Here is a 27,572-nt window from a genome sequence, read left to right as displayed (position 1 = left end):
CACCCGCGGGTCTTTATAATTATAATAAATCACTTATATAAACTCAATTGGCCTTGCGTATTACCTACTTTGACACTTCAGACTCCCTGCTTAACAGGCAGTTTTGCTTATGCTCGAAAAGCTAAATTACCAGAGCCACAGCCATGGAATATTTATCGACAGTGACATTTACTAAACTCCGTTTGGCCTTGAACATTATTAAAAAGTTAAAAATCGGCAACTATTGTAATAAAAAATAGTATATTTGACATCTACGCACTGTCTTGAGGGTCCAGCCACTGAAAGCTAATTAACCCCTAAAAAATGGCGTGAATACCGGAAATTACGAACTTTTTACTTCCGGGTGCGGTGCGATCACGGCTGTCTCTTCTAGTTTACGCTCGACTATTACCGGAACTTCTCGCCTACCTCCGGCGCGAGCTTGACTCCTTTCCGTGGACACTCGGCTATCTTCGGTTATTTCCGGGGTTGCTCGGCTCGCTCCTCCGTACTTCGGCTCTCCCCGGAGTTGCTCGGCTCGCTCCTCCGTACTTCGGCTCTCCCCGGAGTTGCTCGGCTCGCTCCTCCGTACTTCGGCTCTCTCCGGAGTTGCTCGGCTCCTCCTCCGCACTTCGGCTGTTTCCGGAGCTGCTCGGCCCCGCTCGCCTCCCCCCTCGCTCTGCCCGCAGCCCTCCTCCGTCCCGCTCCTCCTCGGCTCTGCTGGATCATGGCTGCTCGCAGAGGCTGCTCCGTGCCCCCGGCGGCCGTGGCGGCGCCCTGAGCCAAGCCTGGAGGGGGAGTCCGGCGGGGCCGCGTCCACCGTCACCCCGAGCCCCCCGGAGAGAGGTGAGAGGGGGGCGGGCGGCTCATCGGGGCATCAGGGGGGCGCAGAGGCAACTGGTGGTTGGGGGGCCCTGGTGCATGAGTGAGACCTCGATGTACAGTGTGCATCACGTGGACCCTGGTGCACCCCTGGGGCATGCATGAGACCCATGCACGGGGGCGGGGGCTGCAGCCCGCGGGCATTGCATGGATGCACCCTGGCAGGACTGCTGCAGCTCTCTGGGAGCATTCACCCGGCCATGAGGGGATCCGTGCAGTCCTGGAGCGGCCCTTTCTCGGCTCTTGAAGTTTCGGTGCAAAGCAGTGTGCACTAGTGCAACTGAGCTGGTGCATTGAAGCACTGGAGCTGCAATGGTGCACTAGTGCACTCCGGGGTGCACTGGCCTTGCGCGGATCGACACTGACGCATTCATGGGCACACTGGTGCAGATCGGTGGGGATACTTGTGCAGCTGTGGTGCACCGATGCACTACTACAGCTGTCACTGAGCTGGTGTATTGAAGCATTAGAGCTGAAATGGTGCACTAGTGCACCCCGGGGTGCACGCCTAGCGCGGATCGACACTGATGCATTCATGGGGACACTGGTGCAGATCGGTGGGGATACTTGTGCAGCTGTGGTGCACCGATGCACCTAGGATGCATTAGTACAGCTGTCAGTGAGCTGGTGCATTGAAGCACTGGAGCTGCTATGGTGCACTAGTGCACCCCGGGGTGCACGCCTAGCGCGGATCGACACTGGTGCATTCATGGGGACACTGGTGCAGCTCAGCGGGAGCTTGTGCAGCCCAGATGTTGGTGCATTTTGGGGAAGCGTTGGTGCAGTTTTTGTTGGGCTTTGCAACCACTGGGACTGCACTGGTGCAGGTAAGCGTGCAGTGACACGTCTCGGGACGATCAGTGTAGTTCTTGGGGGACATTGGTGCTGCAAGCTGGTGCAGCAATGGTGAACTGACGTAGCACCGAGTGCATTGGTGCAGCTGCGGATGAACTCGTGCACTTGAGGAAACACTCTTGCAGTTATGGTGCGTTGGTGCAACCCGGGCTAGGTGCACTAGAGCACCTGCGGGTGACAGCGCGTGCCCAGCTCTGCATCTGCTGGTGCATTTTGTGGAAGGATTAGTGCTGTTTTTTATGAACCTTGCAACCACGGGGCTGCATTGGTGCAGGAAAGTGTGAGATGCTGCAGCTCGGAGAGCAATGGGGACACTGGCGCAGCCGCGATTGTACCGCACTGGTGAACTGGCGAGTGCATTGGTGCCGGTGCATTTGAGTGATCACGAGTGCAGTTCTGGTGCACTAGAGCATCAATCTTTGAGCCCGTGCATCTTGTGAGAGGCAGGTGCCTTTTAGGGAATCGCTTGTGCAGCCTTTGGAGGACACTGGTGCAGGCAATGAGAGTGCTGTTGCAAACAGTGGGAAATAAACATTTGAAGATGCATTGGTGTAGTGCGTTGGGGGTCACTGGTGCACTAGTGCCACGCTGGGTGCACCAGAGCAGCAGTGTGTGAGCTGGTGCAGTTCGGGAGAGGCAGCCATTGGCGGCACGAGGGCAGAGGTGCAGCCATGGGGTTACTGGCGCCTGTTGCATATTAATACTGGTGCAGCTGTGGAGAGCTGGTGCACTCCGCGTGAACAGTAGTGCACAGACGGGGTGTCGTGCAGTTGAAGAACACTGGTGCAGCTGTGGGGGGAGGTGCTGACTGGGGCTCCTGCAGGCTGCGATGGCCGGTGCAGTTGTCTTTGGTGCTTTGTCACACTTTAATGGTGACACAGCTGCACACGTGTGTAGTGCTGGATTGATGTTCTGATGCAGCTAGGGCGCTGGCAGATGTAAGTTCGGGTCAGTTATGGAGGCGGGTCACTGTGCAGTTGTCACCGGTTGAGTGGGCACGGTGCTGCTGTCATTGGCAGAGAGGCAGGGTTGCACCCTCGTGAGCGCTGCTGGTGCAGAGAGCATGGGCGCTGGTGCAAGGACGGACCGGTGCTGGTGTGGGAGAGGCCGGGACGGGCACCAGTGCTTCAGAGTGCGATCATCGTAACACCAGAGACCCTGGTGTGACAGTCTAGGTGCACGGGCGCTGTGGGGCACATCATGGATGCAGTGCAATGGGAGCTGAGGCCATTGTGAATAATTGTGCAGTGCTAATGTGACTGTCGGTTGAGGGTCATTCGGGGAGCAGCAGAGGGTCTCTGGGGCAGCTGTTGTCGAGGGGAGTGGACGGGGGCCCCGCAGCGTATGCACAAGTTCACACGGACATGGCAGGGTCTGTGGTGCAGATGTGCGCGGCGGATAAGCAGTAATGCAGCTGTGCAAGTCACTGGTTGTGGGGGGGGGGGGGGTTGGTTCATTAGTGCAGTTGTGAGAGGGTTGGATGTTCACTGCTTTCGCTGTAAGAGTCTCGGTGGTGGCTGGGGGGGTGGACACTGGTGCAACGGGGGCAGACGCGGTGTTCACTAGTACAGCTGTTGTGGGGCAGAGGACGGAGGGGCTGGTACAGCTGTGTATCTGCGCTGGGGCTGGCTGATCACCAGTGCATCCGTGAGTGTGTGGTGGATCACTGGTGCAACGAGAGATCGGCCTTCACTCGGCCTTCACTCGTGCAGCTGCAGGGAATCCGAAGTTGACGTGCATAGCTGTGAGGGAACCAAGCACTCTGTTGTTTTAAAAGTGGATTCATGTGCACTAGTGCAGAGGTGTTCACTTATTCATCTTCGAACAGTGCGATGTGTGCACTGGTGCTGTTTTAAGGCTTCGCTAGTGCAGTTGTTGCTATGGTTTGGGTTCACCGGTGCAGCTGCGAGGGGATAGGTCGAGCCCTGGTGCTGCGTGTGAGGGCGCGGGGTATATTGGGGTTCACGGGTGCAGCTATGAGGTGATAGGCTCAGCACTGGTGCAGCATCTGAGTGCGCGGGGTATATTGGGGTTCACCAGTGCAGCTGGGAGGTGATAGGTCGAGCCCTGGTGCTGCATGTGAGGGCGCGGGGTATATTGGGGTTCACCGGTGCAGCTGTGAGGTGATAGGCTCAGCCCTGGCGCTGCATCTGAGGGCGCGGGGTATATTGGGGTTCACCAGTGCAGCTGTGAGGTGATAGGTCGAGCCCCGGTGCTGCATCTGAGGGCCCGGGGTATATTGGGGTTCACCAGTGCAGCTGTGAGGTGATAGGTCGAGCCCCGGTGCTGCATCTGAGGGCCCGGGGTATATTGGGGTTCACCGGTGCAGCTGTGAGGTGATAGGCTCAGCCCTGGCGCTGCATCTGAGGGCGCGGGGTATATTGGGGTTCACCAGTGCAGCTGTGAGGTGATAGGCTCAGCCCCGGTGCTGCATCTGAGGGCCCGGGGTATATTGGGGTTCACCAGTGCAGCTGTGAGGGGATAGGTCGAGCCCCGGTGCTGCATGTGAGGGCGCGGGGTATATTGGGGTTCACCAGTGCAGCTGTGAGGTGATAGGTCGAGCCCCGGTGCTGCATCTGAGGGCCCGGGGTATATTGGGGTTCACCAGTGCAGCTGTGAGGGGATAGGTCGAGCCCTGGTGCTGCATGTGAGGGCGCGGGGTATATTGGGGTTCACGGGTGCAGCTGTGAGGTGATAGGTCGAGCCCCGGCGCTGCATCTGAGGGCGCGGGGTATATTGGGGTTCACCAGTGCAGCTGTGAGGTGATAGGCCGAGCCCTGGTGCTGCATGTGAGGGCGCGGGGTATATTGGGGTTCACCAGTGCAGCTGTGAGGTGATAGGTCGAGCCCTGGTGCTGCATGTGAGGGCGAGGGGTATATTGGGGTTCACGGGTGCAGCTATGAGGTGATAGGCTCAGCACTGGCGCAGCATCTGAGGGCGCGGGGTATATTGGGGTTCACCAGTGCAGCTATGAGGTGATAGGCTCAGCACTGGCGCAGCATCTGAGGGCGCGGGGTATATTGGGGTTCACCAGTGCAGCTGGGAGGTGATAGGTTGAGCCCTGGTGCTGCATGTGAGGGCGCGGGTATATTGGGGTTCACGGGTGCAGCTATGAGGTGATAGGCTCAGCACTGGCGCTGCATCTGAGGGCGCGGGGTATATTGGGGTTCACCAGTGCAGCTGTGAGGTGATAGGTCGAGCCCCGGTGCTGCATGTGAGGGCGCGGGGTATATTGGGGTTCACCAGTGCAGCTGTGAGGTGATAGGCTCAGCCCTGGTGCTGCGTGTGAGGGCGCGGGGTATATTGGGGTTCACCTGTGCAGCTGTGAGGGGATAGGTCGAGCCCCGGTGCTGCATGTGAGGGCGCGGGGTATATTGGGGTTCACTGGTGCAGCTGTGAGGTGATAGGTTGAGCCGCGGTGCTGCATGTGAGGGCGCAGGGTGTATTGGGGTTCACCGGTGCAGCTGCGAGGTGATAGGTCGAGCCCTGGTGCTGGTATGGGGTATATCGGGGCTCACCGGCGCAGCTGTGAGTAGGAATGTGGTTCACCAGTGCTGTAGTGGGAATGAGTGATGCAGTTGCATGACGCTTTCAGGGCCTGTGGCCTCTCCTGTGTTGCACATTGGACACTGGTGGAACTTTGGGGTATTCTGTTTGGATTCACCTATACACCGAGAGTGGGGCGTTCAAGCATGCAGCTGTTGAGGTTGGTGCAAGGCACCATTTTTTTTATCCATTTGCTTAGTGGCACTTGCTTGTCGGGGAATCTGTAGTGAGCAGGGGCAGTTGGGCATTTATAATCCAACCCTAACCTAAGCTGTTCTTTTTAAAGCGCCACGAAGCTTCTCCCTGGTACGTGTGGCCGGTGCCTCAAGGTCACGCTGCATGCATGACGTCAGCTCCCATGCAGCTCTGCAGGCCGCCTGCCTTTGGAGATGCATCTCGGGGGGGAGGAGGCTGTAGCTGATTTTGCAAGGCCTTCTCCTACAATACGCCAGGATTCCTCTGTTTTAACAAATGAAGTTCCACATTTCAAGGAATTAACTGTGGGTAAAATTCACAATTTACTTCTGGCCTTGTTCACCAAAGGTGTAACACTCTTATGCGGTGCCTGGTGCCATTCATTCGTAATTGAAATATCAGATTTTTTTTACCCAATCAATTGACAATGTATTTTTACCATTCTTGGTTGAGGAAAGGCGTGTGAGCAAACTCTGAGATTCGTGGAAACCAGAGTGGATGAAACTAAAAGTGTTGTAGAGACTGGAAGGGTTGGTGCCGGGTCAGTCCCATGCACACCTTCCCGCTCTCGGACACCAGCGCTTTTCGCAGAATGTAAACTTTGATGCCAATTTAAATTACACTGTCTATGTAAGTTGTGGGCAGGTTGTTGGGCCAAAATACATGTTTGGATATCTCGCAAATATAGGTTTGGGCCTTAGATTAACGCGCTGGGTCTTCAGAGGCCCATTCTATGTCCATCCTCGGTGGCTATGAGTTACTCTGTCCAGCTTCAGCTCGGATTCATTTTTTTCTTCACTTTTTACTCCTCTCCTCTCCTTTCTGCTGCAGGGATGTTTTACTCCTTCTACCTCCATTTTGTTGTATCTTAATTGCATTTATATAGCGCCTACTAACCCTTACGAGGCGTTGAAGTGCTTTTTGGCGGGTAGCATGCTACTTCCAACCCCAAAGTTGATGGCCACTGGTATTAGTTTTGAGCTTTCTAGGAAACCATTCCATATATTCACTCCAGTTTCCTTGTGGTAAATTCTGTTTTCTGTTTACCAATAGGGTTGTGCAGGGTATGTTTGTAGTTCGTCTGTCACAAACTTCAAGTATTTCTCGTTGCTACCTATTTCGCAAAGTTTTAGCTAGTGGATTTGGTTAATTTCAGAACTTTAACTCTAGGTTTTACACATTTAGAGGAAAAAAGGATCACATATATCCGTCTAGTTACAAAGTCACTAGAAAAAAACAGTTTTAATTTGAATTTATGATGAAAACAAGATATGCAATTTTTTCACCAGCTAGTACTTGGGAAGAAACAGTGCCAGTTTTCAGAAAAAGCCACGAAACATGGCGTAACCATAGGAAAGGCAATAAACTTTGCCAACCAGAGGCTGGCAACAATCTGGAACTGCTCAAGAGTTGTCGCGCACTCCTATGCTTGCACCCACCATTAGCCTAAGCTAGTTTAACAAGGTCCTTGTTCAAATGGGACACTTTTTGGTTATTCCTGAGTGTGTTTTTTAAGTTCTCTAATAGATGTTATTGTCTCTTTAACGTTGATTACCATGAACGTAATGCTAGTAAATGTCTATTACTGTTTTCTGTAAATATATATATATATATATATATATATATATATATATATATATATATATATATATAATACATTTGTACAAGAAAAAATATTTTTTCCAGTTATCCTAAGCCCCTCCCCCAGTGTCGGGTCATGGTAACTCTTTTGAGGGTTTTTTTTCAGCTGAGTGAGGGTTTCCACTCTTCATAAACTTGCCTGCCTCTGTTCTCTCCACCTGTTTATTCTTTTCCTTCACAGTTTATATATTTCCTTTCTGAACTTGTCTTCCACGGTGCATGCAATTCCCAGTGTGCATTGTTATACTCCGAAAAAGCAGCAGACCGTTTCTACCCAACCCCCTTCCTTTCACTCTAAAAAGTTTTTTCCTTTCAAATTTTTAATCGTTTTATACTTTTTATTTCCACGAATAAAGCGCATCCTCATTGTTGGAAACAAGTCAAGTGGAACTCTGGTTTGTTTTGTGTGCTGCGTAGTGTGCGTGAACGTGGCGGGAAAAATTCTTCTACGCTTGCCCAGTTCTTGCCCCATCTTCTCAATGGACAGTCTTTCATCACTTGAGTTTTACATAGCTTTTTTTTAGATATGTTTGGAACTTTTCAGCAGATTTTCTTTTTCTTGTGAGTTGGTAGTGTAGGACAGCTGTCCCAGGTAGAGTTAGAGAGGTTACATTTCTTTGTCTATTAATCAAGGTGCTCTTGTGAAATGTTTTCAGACTGGTGAGGGCTCACGGCTGAGTAAGGAACACCTTGGCAGTGAAGTTGAACCTTAATTATTTGCTGTAGGCTAACACTGGATTCTATCTGGGAATGCCATGACTAGGGTTTTCTTGGTCACTGTACATTCCATTTCCAATCCTCAGCCAAACTCTAGCTAGAAAATGCAAGTTTTTGTGGGTGGGTTCTTTTTGCTCTCAAGTTAGAGTTCTGAGTATTCCCGAATATTGAACCCAAAGTCCAAAGGGACCTAAATCTGTGCATTTTTCCCTCTTCCTGAACTTTGATTGGCCCTTGATATTCTGTGTCAGCCAATTGAAGGTTTTCAATTGGAGTATAGTTTTACTCTCTGGATAATTTAGGCCCTTGCTCCAGCAGATATTGTGTGAAGGATTTTAAGTGACGACTTGAGCTCTGTCTACATCCGATTTAGTGCTTCTAAGGTATCTTTGCACTTTTCCCAGTTGGAGCACAATCCGACTCCCTGATTTCACACTCACTCCAGCCTGAGTTTTCCAGAGCATTTATCCTTTTTTCATTTCTCTAATCCTTGCACACAATTTTTGGCATGGGTCAGCGGCCCTCGAGGTTCTGGGTTGGTACGATAGAGGGAATATGTAGCCTGGAAACCTTGAAAGAAAAGACCTTGTCGGATAAACTTTAGCATTGTAGTCCACAGATGCATTGTATAAGGGGACACACTGATCTCACCCCAAGATTTTTACAAATTTCTTGTACCCTATGAGTAGCGCGTTAATTTACGAACACTTGCAGGAAACAAACTGAAATGGTGGATGGTTGTTTCCTTGTAAGATAAGTTAAGTGTTTAGATATCTAGAATTTCAGCACACAGAATCTAGATTTTTTTCATATGGGAACAGCCTGACATGGATCTTCAATATTTAAGCTCCTGTTTACAGACATCCCACCTCCCTCTTTTTATTATCTGGGCATACAGTACAAAGTGTTATCACATGCCCTGTAGAAGTTATCAATAAGCACAAGTATCCTGTGTTTAGTCTATAAGGCCCTGGGGTCTGAGTTTTTTTGCCTTCCTCGCTGCCCCTTTTCTTCCACTGTTCATTATCACTCAGTTACTTTTGAAATCTTTAGCGAGTCGTTTCTCATCCGATTCCTTAGTTTCCATAAATGTGACCATTTTTGTTACTGTCTGGCTGGGCCTGCAAGATTATTGTTGACTCTAGAATGTTTTGCTTCTTCAATTAGTATTTAATGTCTCAATTAAAAAAATAAAAATAAAATGCAACTCCTTATCTTTGACAAAGAAGTATTATGCCTATTTTCCAAACATTTTTAATAGCATTGGCAGCTGTACGTGGTTTTGGACTTGTGCGTGGTTTGGGTATTTGTTAAAGCCTAAAAGTGTTGCCCACAACTCTTTTAAGTTCATCTCAGATTGTTTTTTTAATGATTTCTTAAACTTCTAATTGATAATTTCTGTGTTTGAACGCACTTGCTCCTGACCTTTGGACTTGAGCCCTGATATAGTGCTTGGCGGATCCATAGCATCACTTTGGACACCCTGTCTGCCTAATTATAAGTAAATTAGGAAATAATGTGCTAGTAATTAGGCGGATAACATGTCCGTCACGCTTTTGATGGAGTACACATCCGACAAACTGTAATTTAGGGCCTAAGTGTACCAAGTACTCAAACGTTAGTGTATAAACTCACTACTGCATTCTGCACTTTTGTAGGCCTGGGCTGTAAATTCCGTTCCACTTCCGAACTTGGGTAATTTTGCGTTCCGCGAAGAACACGGAATTGCCAAAAATTCCACGGATTTGCAGAATTTTTGGCTTGTTCGCGCTTTCAAATTGCGCGATTGCAAGATATTTTTCCCCGAGCACGCAAACAGCGTTCGCGAACAGTCAAAAAGCATCTCGAACAGGCGGAATAAGAAATTCCCCGTATTCGCGGAACTTTTGCGTGCTCGCAGAGATTTTTTACAGTTTCGCAAAGCTTTGCGTAGCGCGACTTCGCAAATTCCACCCACCTCTACACTTTTGCCTTGTTTGTTAAGCAAAGAATGCTGCAATGATACCAGGAAGGCCTCCTTCCCCACAGTCTGGGACACGTGAAATAAATGTATTTATATATGTTTTAATTAATCATTGTGCTCCATGTCCTCTCGTTGAAGGTTGGGCGTTAAGGTTGGGCTTGTTAGCTTCAATCCACCTGCCATAAGATAGCGCCTAGATCTCTCTTGTTATTCGTGTGCTATGCCCTTGAATGCACCCCACCCCTTGGATTTGATTCATGAACATGGCAGCTGAGCTCAGAATAGCCTAAAGAAATGGAGCTGGCTTTATCTCAACAATGATTGAGTTGTTGGCCTCTGGAATCCCCAATCTGGGGGCGTTGGTGAGAAATGTTGCTGGATTGACAGGTGAATTGATGGCTCTTCCCTCATCCCACCCCTCCTCCCCCTGTAACCTAAGCCCCTCTCCCCAGGACTGGCTTTGTCTCTCTCTAATAAAGCTGCTTTCTCCTGGGCCTTGATTGATTTACAGCATACCACTCTGACCTGTTTTTAGAAGCTCCAGGAAAGGTCATTGGCCACTTTGTCCTCCTAGTTGTTGTTCACAAAGCAGGATTCTCCAGTTTCAGAATTTCTTAAAATGCTTTATATGTCACTCATGGGCCATTAACACCATGTGATGCAAGTTTAGCCCATACGTTCTTAAAAAGAGATCCATAAAAGATGTTTTCGCGAAATCTCCCTTGTGAGTTTTTGAAGGAATAGGACATTTAAGCTAATCATTTGATATTTCAGTGGTCCATCCAATCCATGGCTGCCTTCAACTTTAATTTTGCAGATTCGCCAATTTTGGGATTTTAGGTTTGCTGTATGAAGGCCATCTTTGCAATAGTCTGTTTATAAGACAACCAAAACCTGTTCCCTGTTTTGAAAAAAATCTGTATCTAAGAGGGATATACATTTGGGAGGGTATTGCAAAAAGCTTTCAGGCCAGTGAAGCATAATTGTTAGGGATGAAAAAAGTAAATTATTACACAGCAAATGCTTTAGTACAAAGAAGCATTTTTTTTCTCCTGTTCATGTAACAGTTGTGAATTGTTCTTTGTCACTTGGATCCTGGTCCCCAAATGAACAGTTCTAGAACACAAATCTGTTACTACATTAAAATAGTTCATCTATCCTGTAATGAAGGCCTTAAACATGTCTGTGTTCCATCTTTCTGATAGAAGGATGCCTCCCTTCTACCAGAGGGCCTCAACTGGCACTCCACGAGGTGTCTTTTACTCAGTGGCAAGTTGCAGAAAGGCGACAGTCAGTACTTAAAAAACCTTCCCAAAAATATAAAGGCGACAGTCAGTACTTAAAAAACCTTCCCAAAAATATAAAGGCGACAGTCAGTACTTAAAAAACATTCCAAATTTTTTTTTTTCATTTAACTTTAGAAAAACTATACATTTGCTGAAATATATGCTGCATTGATCTGGATTTTTCATGCCTTTGGCTCCTGAAGTTCCAGTCCATAGAGACAGAGAGAGGCTTGGAGCTCCAATCCTAACTATGACTTCCCGGTAAACAACCACCATGATCTTCACATAGGTTTGAACTGGAGTATTTTTTTTGTAAACCATGTAGGTTTTAAAGGTTCACAAAGAATTTGGCATTCCAACATTCCTTATATATAATCAATCATTTAAATAGGTTTTAAAAAAATGGCATGCCTAGAACAATTTGGGGAACATTGAAATTTTTGTTGCAACTAAAATTACTGCAAGGGTAGTCCTCAACACTCTGGACAAAGAACTTTGTGCAATAATCTTTAACTTGTCATTTGTTTAGAACTCATGTGCAGGGGCTGAGATCCCTGGCATGGAAGGCATTTTCCACCAGTAATGTTTTCTCTCCAAAATGAGATATTGAGGGTCCTAAGGAAAGTGATAAAAACATCTGTTATAAACTATCAGTCGTAATAGTTTGTACATATTTGGATGTTGTCGTCTAACTCTGCAAATGGTCAACGTAAACATAAATGCTGGTCCGACGGCATCCTCGCATCTCCATACAAAAAAATTGCCCACGGATCCTGAACATCGCCCAAAAACTTTTGTGAAAATTTAAATCCAGCATGAATCTTTATGACCAAGGATGAAACTGCACATTTTGGTTTTGCAAGTACTTCAATATGTTGTAATTTAGCACTGTTATTAAGTATAATCAGCGCTCTGCACTGCACAGAAAGATGGGCAAAGTGGTGTTTTGAGTGCTATATAAATGTACACTCAGCGTCCCTTATTGTTAAAATACAGTTATTTTGGGATTGGCAATGCGGGATAAGCTGGGTCGGGGCACATTCCTACGCATGATTTGATCCGCATGTTTGCTGCTAGAGAACAGCAGAGAGAGCCTGCCATTGGGGCAATTACAAAAGAATTATCTGGGAAATGAACGAAAACAAATTTATAACTTGGCAGAACCAAAGGAAAAAAAGTGGGAAAACGATGATGCGTAGCAAATGTGCACTGCGGTTGTCGGAGATATAGCGGGTATCTGAACTGTGACTACCAACTTGAGGATGCGTGTTGCTGCCAAGATTTTTATGAGCGTGGAACTGCTCATTGACATGTTCTTGAAATGCTGTCTTAAAGAGCTCTAAGGTAGTTTAACTGGTTATGAGATACCTTTACTAGACCGCGCATGCGCTGCCGGTTGTGAGGCGTATCGTCAGCCTATAGCAGGCTTAGAGCCCGACCATTGCTTATAATTGGTTAGCTTCGTTGTCACTCATTTGCGAGGTAGCTTATTCGATCGTTAGCTCATGTGGGCTTTACCTCCTCTTTTGTGCGTTTGTCCCTCCCCTGGAAGATACACTTGTGTCTTTCCACTCCTCCCTTCACTTGTATCTTTTTGTTTAAGCACAAAGCGAGAGTGCATGCGTGTTCCAGCGGTCTCCGTTGTGTACTTCAATGCTTGTGTTGCACTTTTCCTACGTGTGTGCTTTTCCCTGCACCCCTTTGATGCACTCGCGTGCATCTCCTTCCCATTGCGTTCCATTCCGTGTGTATTTCCCCACATTATAGATGACGTACATCATGACTAAAAACATTGGCAAATGCAATAGGCCTGAAACATTGGCTTCCCCAATGGTTGTTATATCTACATAACATGGGAAAATGCCTGGGGTTGGATAGAAATGGAAGCAGGAACCTGACCTGTTCCATGCCCATTTATTATCACTTTTATGACGTAAAGAACGGAGCTCCTCCCTTTCTCTTGGATAATACACCTGACCATTGGTGTGAGCCTGGGCAAATCATTCGGTTCTTGTGCTTTAATTCTCTTTTGGACCAAACAGTCAGAGCGTCCAGATGAAGTCCAGTTTATTGCGGACAGTATATGTCGCTGGAGTCATTGAAAGGACATTTGCGACAGTCTTTGCTGAATCATTCTGTACTTAGTATAAATTGTTAGCGAAAAGGGCAATTCGCTGTTCCTTCTGCTGGCCAATGCTTATTAAGCAATGTTTCTTTTTCAAGGAGCGCTAAATTCTAGATTTCAAAATAAGAAAGTTTAGAGCCTATTGGCAATAATATTTTTTTGTCAGTGAGGTTTAAGCCTTCATATTATCAGACTTTTCGTTCCGTCTTTTCAGTCGAATGTGTCGCCGTCACCCCACGCCTTCCAATTTTGTCTATTTTGATTTTACTAATTGTATAGGTATAAAATGCATACATATAGAGGCTCTTCACACAAAAGTCTGTTACTGTGTCATTCTCAATTTTTTTCTTTCTTTGCACTACAGCATACCACATGGGGTGGTGGGTCGTCCCACTTGTCATTGGTTGGCTTAACTTTGAGTGACGGAATTCTGCCCTATCAAAGAGCGCATCCCAACACGAAGGAGTTCTTTTAGACAGGGCTACTTTGGCAATGTGTGCTATTTGAGACCCTAAAAATATTTTCGCTTTTTAGCCCATTTGTTTTTTATTTTTTTTATTTTTAAAGATTGACTATGGTCCAGCTGCTTCAAAAGGCTAGCAGCCATAGCCAGACCTAATAATTTGCCAGTGCCTGTTTCCAAAATGGATTGCATTGGTATAAAATAACGTGTTTTCCAGCAAGTTGGCAGTAGGAGAATTTGTCCTTGCCAACAGCATGTTTTGCTCATCACATTACTATGCTGCCTACATATTACGCTTGCACAAAGACACATTTTGCCTTAGTGATGCAGCAGTGTTCAGTTTGGTATGGGAATGTCTCTGAGAATCGATTACTGTTCTGCAAACAGGGCTGCTCAGCCTAAACCCAGGAGCGCCTGATCCAGTCCATATTTTCTGAGTTTCCACTAAAGTTATAATTACATCCACTGTGTAAATGCATCTCGTTTACTCAATTTCTGTTTAGCCTAAACATCTTGTGTAGATCCAGATGACATTGAGAACTCTTTCCCAAAGGCTCTGCATAATGTGACTTTACCCTTGGCCTATTTTAACATGCTCACACATGTTCGTTCACCTAAATGTTAGCTCGATGGGTGGATTTATCCCTTTCTGCTCAGGGTTTTCTTTTTTTTTCACCTGTCAGCGGTGCAGTGAATTAGTTTCCTAAATTACACTCATTACATAATTTGTACCTGTAGCACAATCTTAAGGTTAATCAGGTTGTCAATTAAAAATTTGCAGTTTATGCATATAAAAACTTTTTATTTTTTTAAATTTTTTTTAGAAAAGCAAGTTGAAAATAGCTATTCCCACCATCCCTTCTTGTACTCCTAAAATTATTTGGTTCGGGAGCTCATTGGATCTTTCTCACAATTTTTCGAGGTTCTACAGAATAGATATTTTAATATCTATTATAATTATATATATAGAATTAAAAAAAGTGTGAGCCTGCTCATTTAATGCCCTGTAACCTCATGTGCTCGTGTGCCCCCCCCCCCCCATTATATATTTTACATGTCGTACAGTATGCTGGAACTTCGCATGAGTGACTGACATTTTCACAGGAAGTCCCGCCTCAGCAAGTCGTTGCTAAATTAAACGCTATTGAAGGACTAAATCAGTTCTCTTTTGGATATGTAAATTCTCCCCAGCAGATGCTTAGAAGAAGAAGTGAAACAGAGGGTCCCAAGAGCTCATGATCGCAGGATACATGAGTATTTCAGGCTCTCTCCAGAAATGCGTGTGGTTTATGCGGTAAGTCGCACTATGTAAATATTCATGAGGAAGTAATTAGGAAGGATTACATGACTTATTGGAGTTCCCTAATAGTTTCAGAGGTAGTGGTTTAAAAAAATACTTTGGCAGTATCTCTCTGAACACTAAATCAATTTTAGTCACTGGAGCAATCTTCACTTGGAAGAGGTGGGTGGAAGAACTGCAGTAAAAAGCTAAAGCCGCATACGTAAAGAATGTATAAGCGATGCGATGTCTCTTGCACCACGGTGCACCAGGGTTGCCAATGCGCCCCTTCGAGCGCTAGGTATCTGGGTCTTTAAAACTCCTCGCCGGACCAGAGGCTTGTGAACGGCAGAGTTTTCAACCAGTGGATCCTTTGCGCGTTGTAGGAATATTCCTATTTTTTTCAGGACACAGTAGTTCATCTCCCGGGCCTAGGAATTGTGGTCCAAGTGCTTAAATGGATACAAGTCTGGAACCAAGAACTTCAGTGCTACAACAGTTTTGTAAATCCATTAAATAAAGAAATTCTTGATTTTCATTTAATCCACAAGTCAGTCGTGTTCAGCTAAAGTTAACGGGTGAGTATGGCCTTTTTTCACGTTTTCAGAGCAAATGGTCCTTTTTTTGTAGGTCTGACCATGTGTTTGTAGAACATGGGTTGAAAGAGTAGATTCCACTATGTTCTCTGCCCTTGAAGTCCCCAGCTGACATAATATCATGATTTCTGTAATCCAGGTGTGTAGAAGTCCCCTAACTAGCAAAATGTGGACACGAGGCACGATATCCAAGTGCAAGATATTGCAGAATCAAGAAAAATACCACAGATGATACATAAGATCTTGGGCTTTCTCCCCCTAAATGCCAAAAGGTCGATTGTACAGTCGTTGGTTACATCTCGCCTTGGTTACTGCAACGTCCTGTATATGGGGTTAACGGCCAAAAATCTGAACATCCTGCAGAAGGTCCAAAATGCCGCAGCCCGGCTCATCCTGAATGTACCTAGGAGGGCATCGGTGGGAGAAGCCTTAAAGGCACTGCATTGGCTTCCCATTCGGGCTAGAGTTACCTTAAAGGCTCTAGGCCTGAGACACAGGATTCCGGGGGAGAGGGATCCGTGCTTTTTATGGCCTCTCCTGACAGCCCACCAGCCTGCTGATAATTTGAGCTCATTGGGTAGTGCAAGAGTGATTGTGCGGAAGGCGCGGTTGGGCGGAAGATCTTTTGGCTTCCTGGTAGCTAAGGCCTGGAATGAGCTTCCAGTGGATCTTAAGACAACTGAGTCGGAGTCTCTGTTTCATAAGAAATTGAAAACATGGCTCTTCTGTTCTCCCCGGGGAGGTATGTAATGGTAAGGTGTCATCTGGTTGGATGCTCGCGTTTTCGGTGGAAGCTTGGGATGGTTGTTGGGTTCAGCTATGTCCTAGCGCGGGGACACTCCGGTTGGAGTAACCATTGCGTTTTTATAAGCTTACCAACAATAATAGTTCTCTTTCCATCACTTGCTCTTAACACAAGAAAAGTGTCATGAGGAGCATGGTTCAGCTCCTGGATAAAACAGAAAATGTTTTTTTTACCCAGTTCCAATAAAAGGAATTCGTTCAACTGTCCTTTTCTTGTACACGGCTTGTTTACTTCTGAAGGAACAAAACAAACTCAGATAGATGAAACAGGCAGAGAACCTCATTGACTTAGCGTCAATGCAGATAAAGTTCATGGCGTAACGTTTGGTGTCATATTGGGCATTTTAATAGATGATCTCGCTTGTTTGTGTAAATTATTACGATTAGAAGAGGTTTGGAATTTGTGGTGCACAACATTGTTCCTGAGTCGCGATTTTGAGTCACGATTTTGAAATTTATCCTGGATGGATATCCTGACAAATTTTCTTGGATCCGGTCCTCCTGAACCTGAGTTGGACATCTGTTTCAGACCAAATTTTTGTGAAGGTTTCATAAGCAATTAAGGATCAACTAGAACAACTTTGCGTTTTTCTATTGATTGCGATCCAGGCGGCGACTCGGAATCAAATGTAAACGGTCTACTGCTGAACTTGGACACTGCCAGGAAATATCACACTTATAAATGTGCTGTCGAAGAATTAAGATGAAAGACCGTATAATTGATAACAATGAATCACAGAAAAGAGCTTTTTTTTCAATTAAAAAAATATTTTTTCTCTGTGCACTTGCGAACCAATATGGAGGTATCCAATCTAGACCAATGATCCCATGGAACCAAGTTCCAAGGCGCTTTCTCCGATGTAGAATTCCGCTTGTCCCTCCCTAGAAAGGAACCCTAAAGAGATCTTATTTCTACTCTTGAACAAGCCCACCCAACTTTAGATAATTCTAAATGAACACGCATTTTTTATCTCCACAATGCGGTAGACTTATATTCTGCTTTTAATGCCCACATAGCTATGGTTATTCCTCATGTGGTCGAGAATAAACTCTTATGACTATGCGTACCACTCGGTATCGAGTTATTGATTATATTCTATAGTTGGTTACCAGGGTTTGTCCACCCAATTTTTTTGCCTCATTTTTCTAATACGTTAGTTTATGTACATTCCCTTTTTCTGGCTACATGGGAAATTTGATATCATTTTCTTATTCCGGCACTCAGTTGACCAATTGTAGACAAACGTAGAAACCACAAGTATGAACACACATTTTGTACGTTTATTCGCACCGCTGGATATGTTGCTTTTTGGGGTGAGCTAAAGTTTAGGCATGCCCGTGGCCCGTGTTACGGAGGCACCCTCAGTGCCATAGAAAACACTCAACGCAGTGCACATAAAACTCCTCTGTGCAGCTTATAGGTGAGTCAGTCTTTCTGTACATAAATATTAGACTTTCTAAGAAATGCCCTGCACGATTTGTCGGCTCAGCTGTTTGAGGAAGTGCCACAGACACCTTCTCGCAGCCGTTCATGCCAAGGCCAGCAGGTCACTTTCTTCTTGCTTGGACTTAGACTTCTTTTAGCGTTGTTTGAAAAAAATTGTGTATATTTACATATTTATTTTCTTTTTTTTGTCATGCAATGTCAAGAAAATAGTATTGAGGTTTACAAAAGTTTCTCCAAACACAAGTACTAAAATAGTGTACGTACCACAAATGCCATCTGAGATACCACCATGCCCTCAGCCAGTTTTCGTTGGCGAGGACACTCTTCCATTGTTGGTGATAATGTTACCACAGGCTATTTTTCCGGTCACGCTTAACGCAAGCACTTGGCATTGCGACTCGTGCACTGGGACGTCCAGTGGTCTCACGTGGCCTCGTTGAACGCCGTCCATGGTCTTGCAGGAGAACATTTTGTTCCCCGCGTCCTTCCGATATCTCTTAATCGAGAGGTTCTAGATGGGTGTGCCGCCCCTACCACTTGCTGCTGGGAGAGATTACTGTGATGAGGAACATCCCATCGTGTGGCTGTTGGGGTGGGAGAGTGAGTGAAGACAGAATATTGGCCACTCTTATAGGACTAGCAACAAAAGGGTGAATTTAATGTGGCTTGGGATCCAGTTAACATGAGCAAAGGGACCATGGCCTGTTAGTTCTGCTGATCTTAAGGTAGGTTACTCAACTAGTTGCCAGTCTACGGTTATCGCCATCATCTTGGGTTTTGCAAGAATAAAGTTCCTTATATGCAACAAGCTTTCAAACCCGCTTCCCAGCATTCCAACAAACAGTTGCAGTTTAAAGGGGCCAATCAGGCGCGGATGTTTTTACAATTAACTAGAATCGAAACAAGGTGGTGTGAGTCGCACACTACTTGTTTCAAATTGTACATTGCTGCAGCCTGTGCATGGAGTCCCTTTTGATACACATTGGCTATGCACATTCAAGGTTATCCTAGAATGCTCACGGTTCGCTATCACATTGCATCTTGAGACGAGAAAGTGGCCAAGACGCCAATAAGTTATACCTAGGGTTGGCCAAAGTTTACCAATCCAGGGCAAACTTAGCACATAGGCAGTTTGCCAAGTTAAAAAGCTTCATACGCGGTGGGAGCTTTTTTATACACAAAATAGGTTTTTCCAACTTTGAGAACATGCGGTTCTCTATTCTTTATTAAAAAGCCATTTGTGTTTTCTGAACTAAACAAATGTGGGGGTTCCACGCTGAACTTTGGTTCAAGCTTGTTCAAGTATGGCACCCATCCTGATAAATGCTTTCATTGAACTACTGTTTACTTCTTGTTACTTCTCTGAGGCTCATTCTCTGGTCATCAGCAAATCCAGAACTAGGTTATGGAGGTGGTCAGTTCATTAACTTTTTCTGTTCACCTTTTGGCTGTGGTTTGCATAGATAACCATGTCCTGGCTTGTGATTGTTTTTTTTTCTTTTAATGTTTTTTTTTCTTTTAATGTTTTTTTCTTTTATTGTTTTTTATCAAAACATTCTAAAAATGTTATTTAGAATTTTCTATTAAATCGAACAGCATGACATCTCAGTGAATGAATAAGCATGACTTATGTTTTTTTCGTCAGCGTTCCCACTGCTTCGAAACAATCAAATATTATTTAAGTATATTCGAGGTTGTGAATAAGCCATCTCTAGCTTCAATAGCTGTGCTCCCAGCCCCGTTATTTTACAGCGATTCGGCCAAAAATGTAATGGCCGCCACTGGTGAATTCTTTTGAAGGGATGCTACAGCGGCCCTCTACGTGCTGGTACATACAAGTCATACTTGTAACATTTAAAAGACAAAACTACAAGCCCCAGAATGCTGTTGGCTAAATACCCAAAAATTCCTACAAGCGACCGGCATGACTTTAGGATAATCATGTCCGAACAGCTGCGGATTGTGGGCGACAGTGCAGGACCTGCCCCTTCTGTTAATTTATATTTATTTATATTTCTGGAAAAATCAAGCTTTCTAATCAGGTCGGTCTTCGTGCCAGCTCCCCTGCAACAGTCCTCCTTTCCAGCTTGTCCGCTGTCCTCTGCTGCCTTAGGTTTATGCCTCCTCTGCTCGTTTTTCTGCCCACAACTGCCCTCTATTTGTGCGTCTCTCTTCTCGTTCTGCCCATTATTTTGCCTCTTTCTGCTCATTTCTGACCTTTATTTAGCCTCTTTCTGCTAGTTTCTGACCTGGCTCTTCGATTGAGACATCGCATCCACAGTGCCCGGAGACGTCGCATCCACAACGGCCAGATACCCCTAGGGGTGACAGTGCTGGCCTTTACAGATGCTGAATGATTGATTGAGACAGATTTGAAGTCTTTGCCAGAAATGACTGTCACTATTTTTAAGCTATAACTCTCCCATGCGAAATGTCATAGCCCTCCTGCCCTTTACACAGAAAAATGTCTTGACGCGTACATAGAGTAGATACAAAATATAATTCCTGTGGGAGAGCCGCCTGCAAGGCCTGCGTAACTTGTTCTTTTCTTCAGGGCCTGAAACTCTTATTAGTTGTGAGACCCTGTAATTGAAGTCCACAGGTAGAGTAACCTGAATTATTGGAGAGCTTTGAATATGGTTTGATTATTAATCTTCAGTCAAGTGAGACGGGCGGTTACTAGTGCTGGCCTGAATGTAAGAAGCATGTCCGCAGCAAGGCGGCTGCGTACTGCACTGATTAAAGATTAAAGATTCACGCTGAGGCACAAATAAAGCTTTGCCGTCAGGTGTTTGAGGACCACCCATGCGTTGTGTCTAGGACAATATTTAATGATCCAGGTAACTTTGTTTTGATGAGGTATGTTGACTTCCTTTTCAAGGTGTGCCTATTAAGAAGAACATGCAATAAATGGGCCCCCATAATTCCTTGTTGAAGATTGGATAAGAAAAGTGTTCAAGAGATTGTCTTGGAGAGAAAATGCTACGGAACGTGCCAGGGCAGGGCACCAGTCGCGCAAGTGTTGTAGAACCTTGATTCCGGATATTCGGTTCCCAATTGCCACTGCTAGTGATAGTCGAGCCATTGCCAACGATGGTTGTGCATTGACCTGGGTTTGATTGTGGTAGACTAGCTCCAAGTGGGTGCGTGAACAACCGTCAACATCACCCTCAAGCTCCTCCTCCACTTCTGACTCAGCATGAGTTGGACATTTTTATTGGACGTATTAGATGCAGGTCTGTGCGAGTATTGGGAGACGAAGAATTCTCTTTCATCAAGTCATCTAGATTGGGTGTATAAGGCTCGTTGACAAGGATGCGTGGCTAGAGCTGCGGATAGCTCTTTGGCGTTGCTATATATTTACTGTTTAGCACATGTCTTTGCACTGAGATTTAGAGGCCCATTAGGATGGCGGGCAGATCGCCCCACCAGGCTGCCTGCCCCCACGGAAAGGCATGCAGAGACACCCTGCGGGGGACCGTTGCGGACCACCAGGGGGGTGCATATGGGGGTACCTATGGTACCCCCCAGCATTGCAAAGTACAACGTGGCAGGCACCGCGCGGTGCCTGTCACGTTGTGCTTTGTAATGCACAACATGTATCTTTACCATTGCGGCGGGCGGTGCTTTCAGCACCGCCCACCAATGCTAAAGATACAGGATGCGCCCGCCACTGTAGCGGGCGCATCCTAATACCCCCAATGGGGCCCCCGCCCTTATGGCGGGCGGTCCCTACACACTATGGGATGGCGGGACGGACTAAGTCCGCCTGTCAACCTAATGGACCCCTTAATGTTTTTATACAACTGCTGAAATAAGGAAGACTCCGCCATCTGATCTGGCTACTCTAACGAGCCCCAAACTCACTCAAACAGGAAAGTGAATAACGTGTTGTTTTGGAAAGGAAATAGTCCTTGGAGGTTCATGTTGGAGTGTTGATATGTCTGCATTTTACTTTTTCTATATAGGAAATAAAATGTGAGCTGTGTCAAACTAGACACTCTCCAGGTGCAAACCCTTGTTGTTCCTCGAACAACCGTAGCCTCTTCCATTGCATTTCTTATAATGCTGAGGAACCACAAGCCCATTTATTTTTATTTATCAATAATCACAATTTCCATTGTCAATTTGTCTCTTTATGGAGCTTGGGAAAACTAAACTCTTTTTACATAATTCGCATGAAGCAGATGTTGAGGAAGACATTTGTCGTCGGAACGACATGTTGAGCGTTCTCCTTCCGTTTACCGCCATTTTGGTAAACGTTGTTGCTTTACTGGTGCAGAGTCTGGTTAGGGATGTGCACGGCTTTGGGATGCATCTATCCCTGATTTTGATGAGAATTTATGTGTTGATTCTTTAATATGAAATATGTAATTTAACTATCAAAATGTCCCAGCCCACCTTCTGTTGAAGAAGTAATGAAACAACGCTGCCTTTATTTCTACAGGGTTTGGCGTCTTCATGGAGCCTTTTGGTTGATTTTAATATTGATTTTTAATGTAATTCTGTTTGCATGGATGTCCGGGGGAGCAAATTTTAAGGATATCCATGTAAAGTAAATGTTCATATGGCAGGTCTATATGGAACTCATTTACATGTATTAGCCCAACAATCTTGATGGATATGGTGAACCCAGATCCACATTGAAACCCTGTGGTGTCATGTGTAAGCTATTGTTTTGTTTTGATTGAATATATCGATATTTAAATAATAATGTTTTTTTATTTTTAGCAAAAGTTGAAACAAAAATTTATGGTGGACCAAGAAAATTAAGTTGCAGTTGTTAGATGGATTGTTTGTTTTTTAGGTCTTTTATTTAATGACTTATTTCTGATCGATGTGTTTTTAAATATGGTTTGAAAGATATTTGACTTTCTTTATCGGAGTACATCTATTGACCGTGTGATACACTGATTTAAAAGCACACATAAAATAAAATTAAACTTGGTAAAGTTTCCACGTACATTCTAGTGCCAGAAGGAATTCCACAATTTGTTGAGGGTGTGCTGTTGTTGAGGGGTGCTCTGACCTGAAGGCCAGAATGCCCGTCAATCCCGTGAACCTTCTCATGTCAAGGGTACTACTGGAGCCCCGCTGGCACCAGACGGGTGACTGTTGACTCTTGTCTGCGGTTTTGGCACCGCAGACAAGATGTTCTTAGTGACGTAGCTCGCTTGTAGCCACTTCACATTAGCGCCTTAGGCCATAAGCAGCACCTCTTGCATAATCAAAACAATTTTTTAGCATCATTTCTTAACCCCTTCGGCGCTGCCCGAACTCCTGCTGTGCGGGAGAATTAATAAGTGGGCGGGATTCGGACAGCCCCTGGCACACGCCCACCGTGACGTCGGACGGCCTGGGCCGTCCTGAGCACTGAAGAGGTTAAGATATGATAAATGTCATTCTTCACAAGTGACACCAATTGTAAGTACTTAGTATAGATTTATGGCTGCATATTTTCTGCTCTTCAATCTATGCTTGTTATGCACATTTAGGGCCTGATTCTGATGCGGTTAGGAAAGCATTCCCACCTAGGGCCTGATTCTGATGCAGTTAGGAAGACCACCTAACGGTATTTGCTCCTTCCAAATCGGATTGGGAACATGTCTTACCGACCGATGGCCCAATTATGATGCGGTTAGGAACATATGCTCGCATTGAAGTCAATGGGAGTCCAACCAAATCGTATCGGGAAGCATCCGAATGCGTCGTACTTCGTCAGTCGGACTCTCCCGATCCGAGTGTGTTGGAAGCCATTTCCAAACTGATTCGGTCGGGAAGCTTTCCAACCAGCATCAGAATTGGGTCCTAAGTGTTATAATTCTAAAAAGGCAAAATATATTGTTGTGTTTTTGGGCTATAACAGGTGATCATACTCCTACTTCTATAAAATAGATACATTCACTGCTCTGACCTCCCTTTGGTTAAACAAAAATGGGAGTTTTCTAATACTTTTTAGTATTGTGATGCACAGTTGTGAAATAAGTAAAGCAAACAATTCTAACTAAACTCGTCACCGTAAAACACTCAACACACCTAAGACAAAACGGCAAATAATCTTTAAGGAAAATATTATATTTTGTGTAAAAGGTAAGAAATAAGGTGCTAAAAACCCTATCTCTCACAAATGAATAACACCAAGATTTTTCATATTTTTTAAAATTTCATTGCAAAATAGTGAGCAACTAATTTTTTTAAATTCAGTCTTTCAGTTATCTTCCAAACATTCTACTACTCTTTTTTTTAACATTTTGTAAACATGTTTTTATGTTAATAGAGAGATAGTTGACCCATAAGTAGCATAAAGGTATAGATTGGTGGCTTGCAATTTACCTTCTGTAGTAGGGGATCTCTGTGTATAGTCATAATCTAGTGAATAGTCCCGCCCATGTGCGTGGACCCCGGAGCAATCAAAAATAATCTCTTCAAGTGTCGAAAAATGCAGACCTGCACAGACACTTAAGAGAGAATTAAAGACAGATAATGCAGCCTATAACACAGGCTACACTGTCCAGTACTTCAACTAGAAATTCCACCAAAAAAACAAAACAGCAAAGCCTGTACAGATTTTCCTGGCTTCAGCAGCAAAAACCCTCTGGAATGATAGAGAGGAGGATCTGGACAGACAAGCCCCATAGGCTGCCATTATGTGGCTCAGAACTGGATACTGTGCCTTTAAGAGAACTTTCCAGAACTTCACAGTATCCCAGAATGCACTGCAGGTCCCTTTTACTTTCAGTTCTTTTTTCCGGCTCCTGCAAGCAGGACCCTGGAGCATTGAGCTCTCCCTTTTCAAGGGTTTCTTGGTGATTTTTTCACTATTAATTTCGTTTTGAGTGCTTCTGAAGTACTTCAGTGCTGTTCTTCTTGGAATTTTCTCCTTTTTGATGTCAAATATGCCTGCATTATTTGACAAATGCCCGGAGTGCTCCAGGAAGAAGGCCATATCGGATTCCCATGAGGTGTGTATCCTCTGCCTTCCCTCTTCCCATGTCCCAGAGGAGTGTGAGATTTGTCAGGGCTTCTCTGGCAGGACCCTGAAGGAAAGAAAGAAGATCAGGCTTCAGGGACTCGAGGAAAGAAGGCTGAAGGCACAAGGTGGGTCTGGAGGGGCTCCTTCTGCCCATGCTGAGGCCTCTCGGGGGCTCCCCAGGGGCAGGAAGACCAGCAATTGTGCTCACTCTCCGTCTGGGTCGATTGCAGCGACCACGACGTCGAGAGGAATGACTACGGTCTGTTCCCCGTCCCCCCAGGGCTCTGGGGCGAAGTCAAGGGATGTGCACAGACCGCCGTCGAAGTCTCCGGTGACGATTTCAGACCGCCGTCGTCATCCTCATCGGTCTCGACGTCAAGTGATCGACGTCGAAGGGCCCGGCGTCGGCGCTCGCCGTCGAAGCGACACCGCCGTTCGCCGTCGGCGAAGAGGAGGAGAACATCGTCATCGAGGGGATCCTCGTCGTCGAGGAGTGGTTCGCCGTCGAGGCGGAAGAGGTCGCCGTCGAGGCGGAAGAGGTCGCCGTCGAGGCGGTCGAGGTCGCCGTCGAGGCGCAAGAGATCGCCGTCGAGGCGCAAGAGGTCGCCGTCGAGGCACAAGAGGTCGTCGTCGAGACACGAGAGATCGACGTCGAGGCGTACGAAGTCGACGTCGAGGCATGGACGACGGTCGACGCCGAGGAAGAGACGCTCGACGTCGAGGGGCCGACGCTCGCCGTCTGGTCACCGTTCTTCGACGTCGAAGAAGCGGGAGAGGAGGCCTGATGCCATGGGAGGCTCACCGACGCCCCAGGCTGGTGGTGGATCACCGGGCTCGGTGTATTCCGAGGTGTATACGCCTTCGCAGGTTACGCCTCCGCCGCCATTGCCGAGGGGTCTCCCTCCGAGGGTTCCTACCCCTCCGCCTTTGCCTCCGCTTCCGCAAACCGTGCCTCAACCTCAGGTGCCAATGAAGCCTCCTCCGGTTCCTCCGAGGTCGTTTTCGTTGCCCAGGTTTCCGACGCCTCCCAAGGGGTCTCCTAGGCCGCAGGCCCCAGCCAAGCCTAAGAAGCCCGCGCCGGTGGAACCGGCGGATCGCCCGAGGCCTAGGAAGTCAAGATCGCGCTCCGGACGGAGAGGAAGATCTAGGAGTCGGCGCAGATCCTCCACTAGATCTAGACGCCGCCATAGGAGGCGAGGGTCCAGGTCCCGCACGGACTCCTCCAGGACCAGATCCTATTCGCCCACCTTGTCAGATTCCCCGGGGACAAGGGTGTCTCCGGTGGACGACATCGGTACGTTCCAGGAGGTTCTCCTGAGGGGGGCTACGAAATTGGGCATCACGGTGACGGCTCCTACACCTACGACGTCCGTGATATTCGAGACACTTCACAAGAAGCATCTGTCTCACCCTCTGCTGCCATTGGAGCCAGGGCTGGTCGAACCTGCGGAGGAGCTGTTTCTTACGCCTGCGGTGGTGAAGGCCGCTCCCTCCCGACTTCTGAAGAAGTACAGAGCACCGGATTCGGACCCGGCCTTCCTGCGGATGGACCCAGTGCCGGACTCCGTTATAGTGACGGCGGCCAGGAAGTTACACTCTACCTCCCCGTCCTCCACCGTGCCGCCTGATAAGGAAAGCCGATGGATTGATTCTGCTGGAAGGAAGGCTTGTGGAACTTCTTCCATGACCATGAAAGCCTCCAGCGACTCGGCTTTGCTGGGGCGGTACAGCCGTGCCCTGTGGGACTCCCTGGAACAGTTCACGGACCTTCTGCCACGTGACAAGAAGGAGGACTTCCTAGAAATACTTAAGGAAGGGATGCTGGTTTCAAACCAGGTCATCAGCGCGGCTGCGGATATCTCGCTGTTGGCGGCCCATGGTTACTGTCACGGGATCAACCAGCGCCGTCATGCTTGGCTCAGGCTCACGTCACTCAAGCCGGAGGCCCAGCAGCGGGTGGCCAACCTGCCCTTTTCCGGAGAGACACTGTTCGGAAAACATGCCGATGATGAGATGGCCCGCATGAAGGCGGAGGCGGAGACCCTGGCGGCTGTGGGCTTGGAAAAGCCCAAAGAAAAGAAGTCCTACCGCCCGTTCCAGAGACGGTTCGGTGCACAGGAGAAAGGACGAGGACAGTCTTCGGGACAGCAGCAGCAACAACAGCAGCAGTTCCGGAGACCCTTCCAGAAGCGCCAGAAGGGTAGAGGTGGACAGCAGGCCTCTACAGCTAACAAGGGCCCGGCCGTGTCTCGACCCTGAGCGGTTACTTCCCCTTCATCCGTTACCCGCTCTGGTGGGGGGAAGCGTTCAATTTTTTCTGGCAGAGTGGAGACAAATTACTCAGGACAAGTGGGTGCTGAATATTGTTTGCAATGGATACAGTCTTCGGTTCACCAGCCCTCCTCCATCGATTCCTCCGGTCAGCTCGCAGTATCAACTGCGCGGGCTCCAGGCGGAGGCCGATATCCTGTTAAGGAAAAGGGCGATAGAAGACGTACCTCTGTCTCAAAGAGGAAGAGGTCTGTACTCCCGGTCTTTCTGGTCCGCAAGAAGGACAAGAACGAGTTCAGGCCCATTCTGGACTTGCGACATGCGAACAAATGGATTCGCAGAGAGAAGTTTCGCATGCTGTCGTTGCATCAGATTTATCATCAATTGCAACAGGGAGACTGGCTATGTGCAATAGACCTGCAGGATGCATACTTCCATGTGCCCATTGCACGCAAACACAGGAAATTCCTGCGATTTCAAGTCGGCACCAATCACTATCAGTACACAGTACTTCCGTTCGGGCTGAAGTCGGCGCCCAGTACTTTCTCGA

The 27,572-nt window shown here is 46.8% G+C and overlaps 1 protein-coding gene across 1 annotated transcript in view; it reads left to right on the top strand.

The window, feature by feature from the left end:
• The first annotated feature begins 677 nt into the window (after window positions 1-677).
• PIK3R2 (phosphoinositide-3-kinase regulatory subunit 2) overlaps window positions 678-27,572 on the top strand; it is a 161,021-nt gene continuing 134,126 nt past the window's right edge. Inside the window, exon 1 of the mRNA XM_078671529.1 lies at window positions 678-825. The gene's annotated coding sequence lies outside the window, so the exon portion shown is untranslated. The remainder of the gene's footprint in view (window positions 826-27,572) is intronic.

The sequence above is a fragment of the Lissotriton helveticus genome, chromosome 12 (genome assembly GCF_964261635.1).
Source record: "Lissotriton helveticus chromosome 12, aLisHel1.1, whole genome shotgun sequence".
Classification (NCBI taxonomy): domain Eukaryota; kingdom Metazoa; phylum Chordata; class Amphibia; order Caudata; family Salamandridae; genus Lissotriton; species Lissotriton helveticus.
This window is presented reverse-complemented; position numbering and strand designations above follow the sequence as displayed.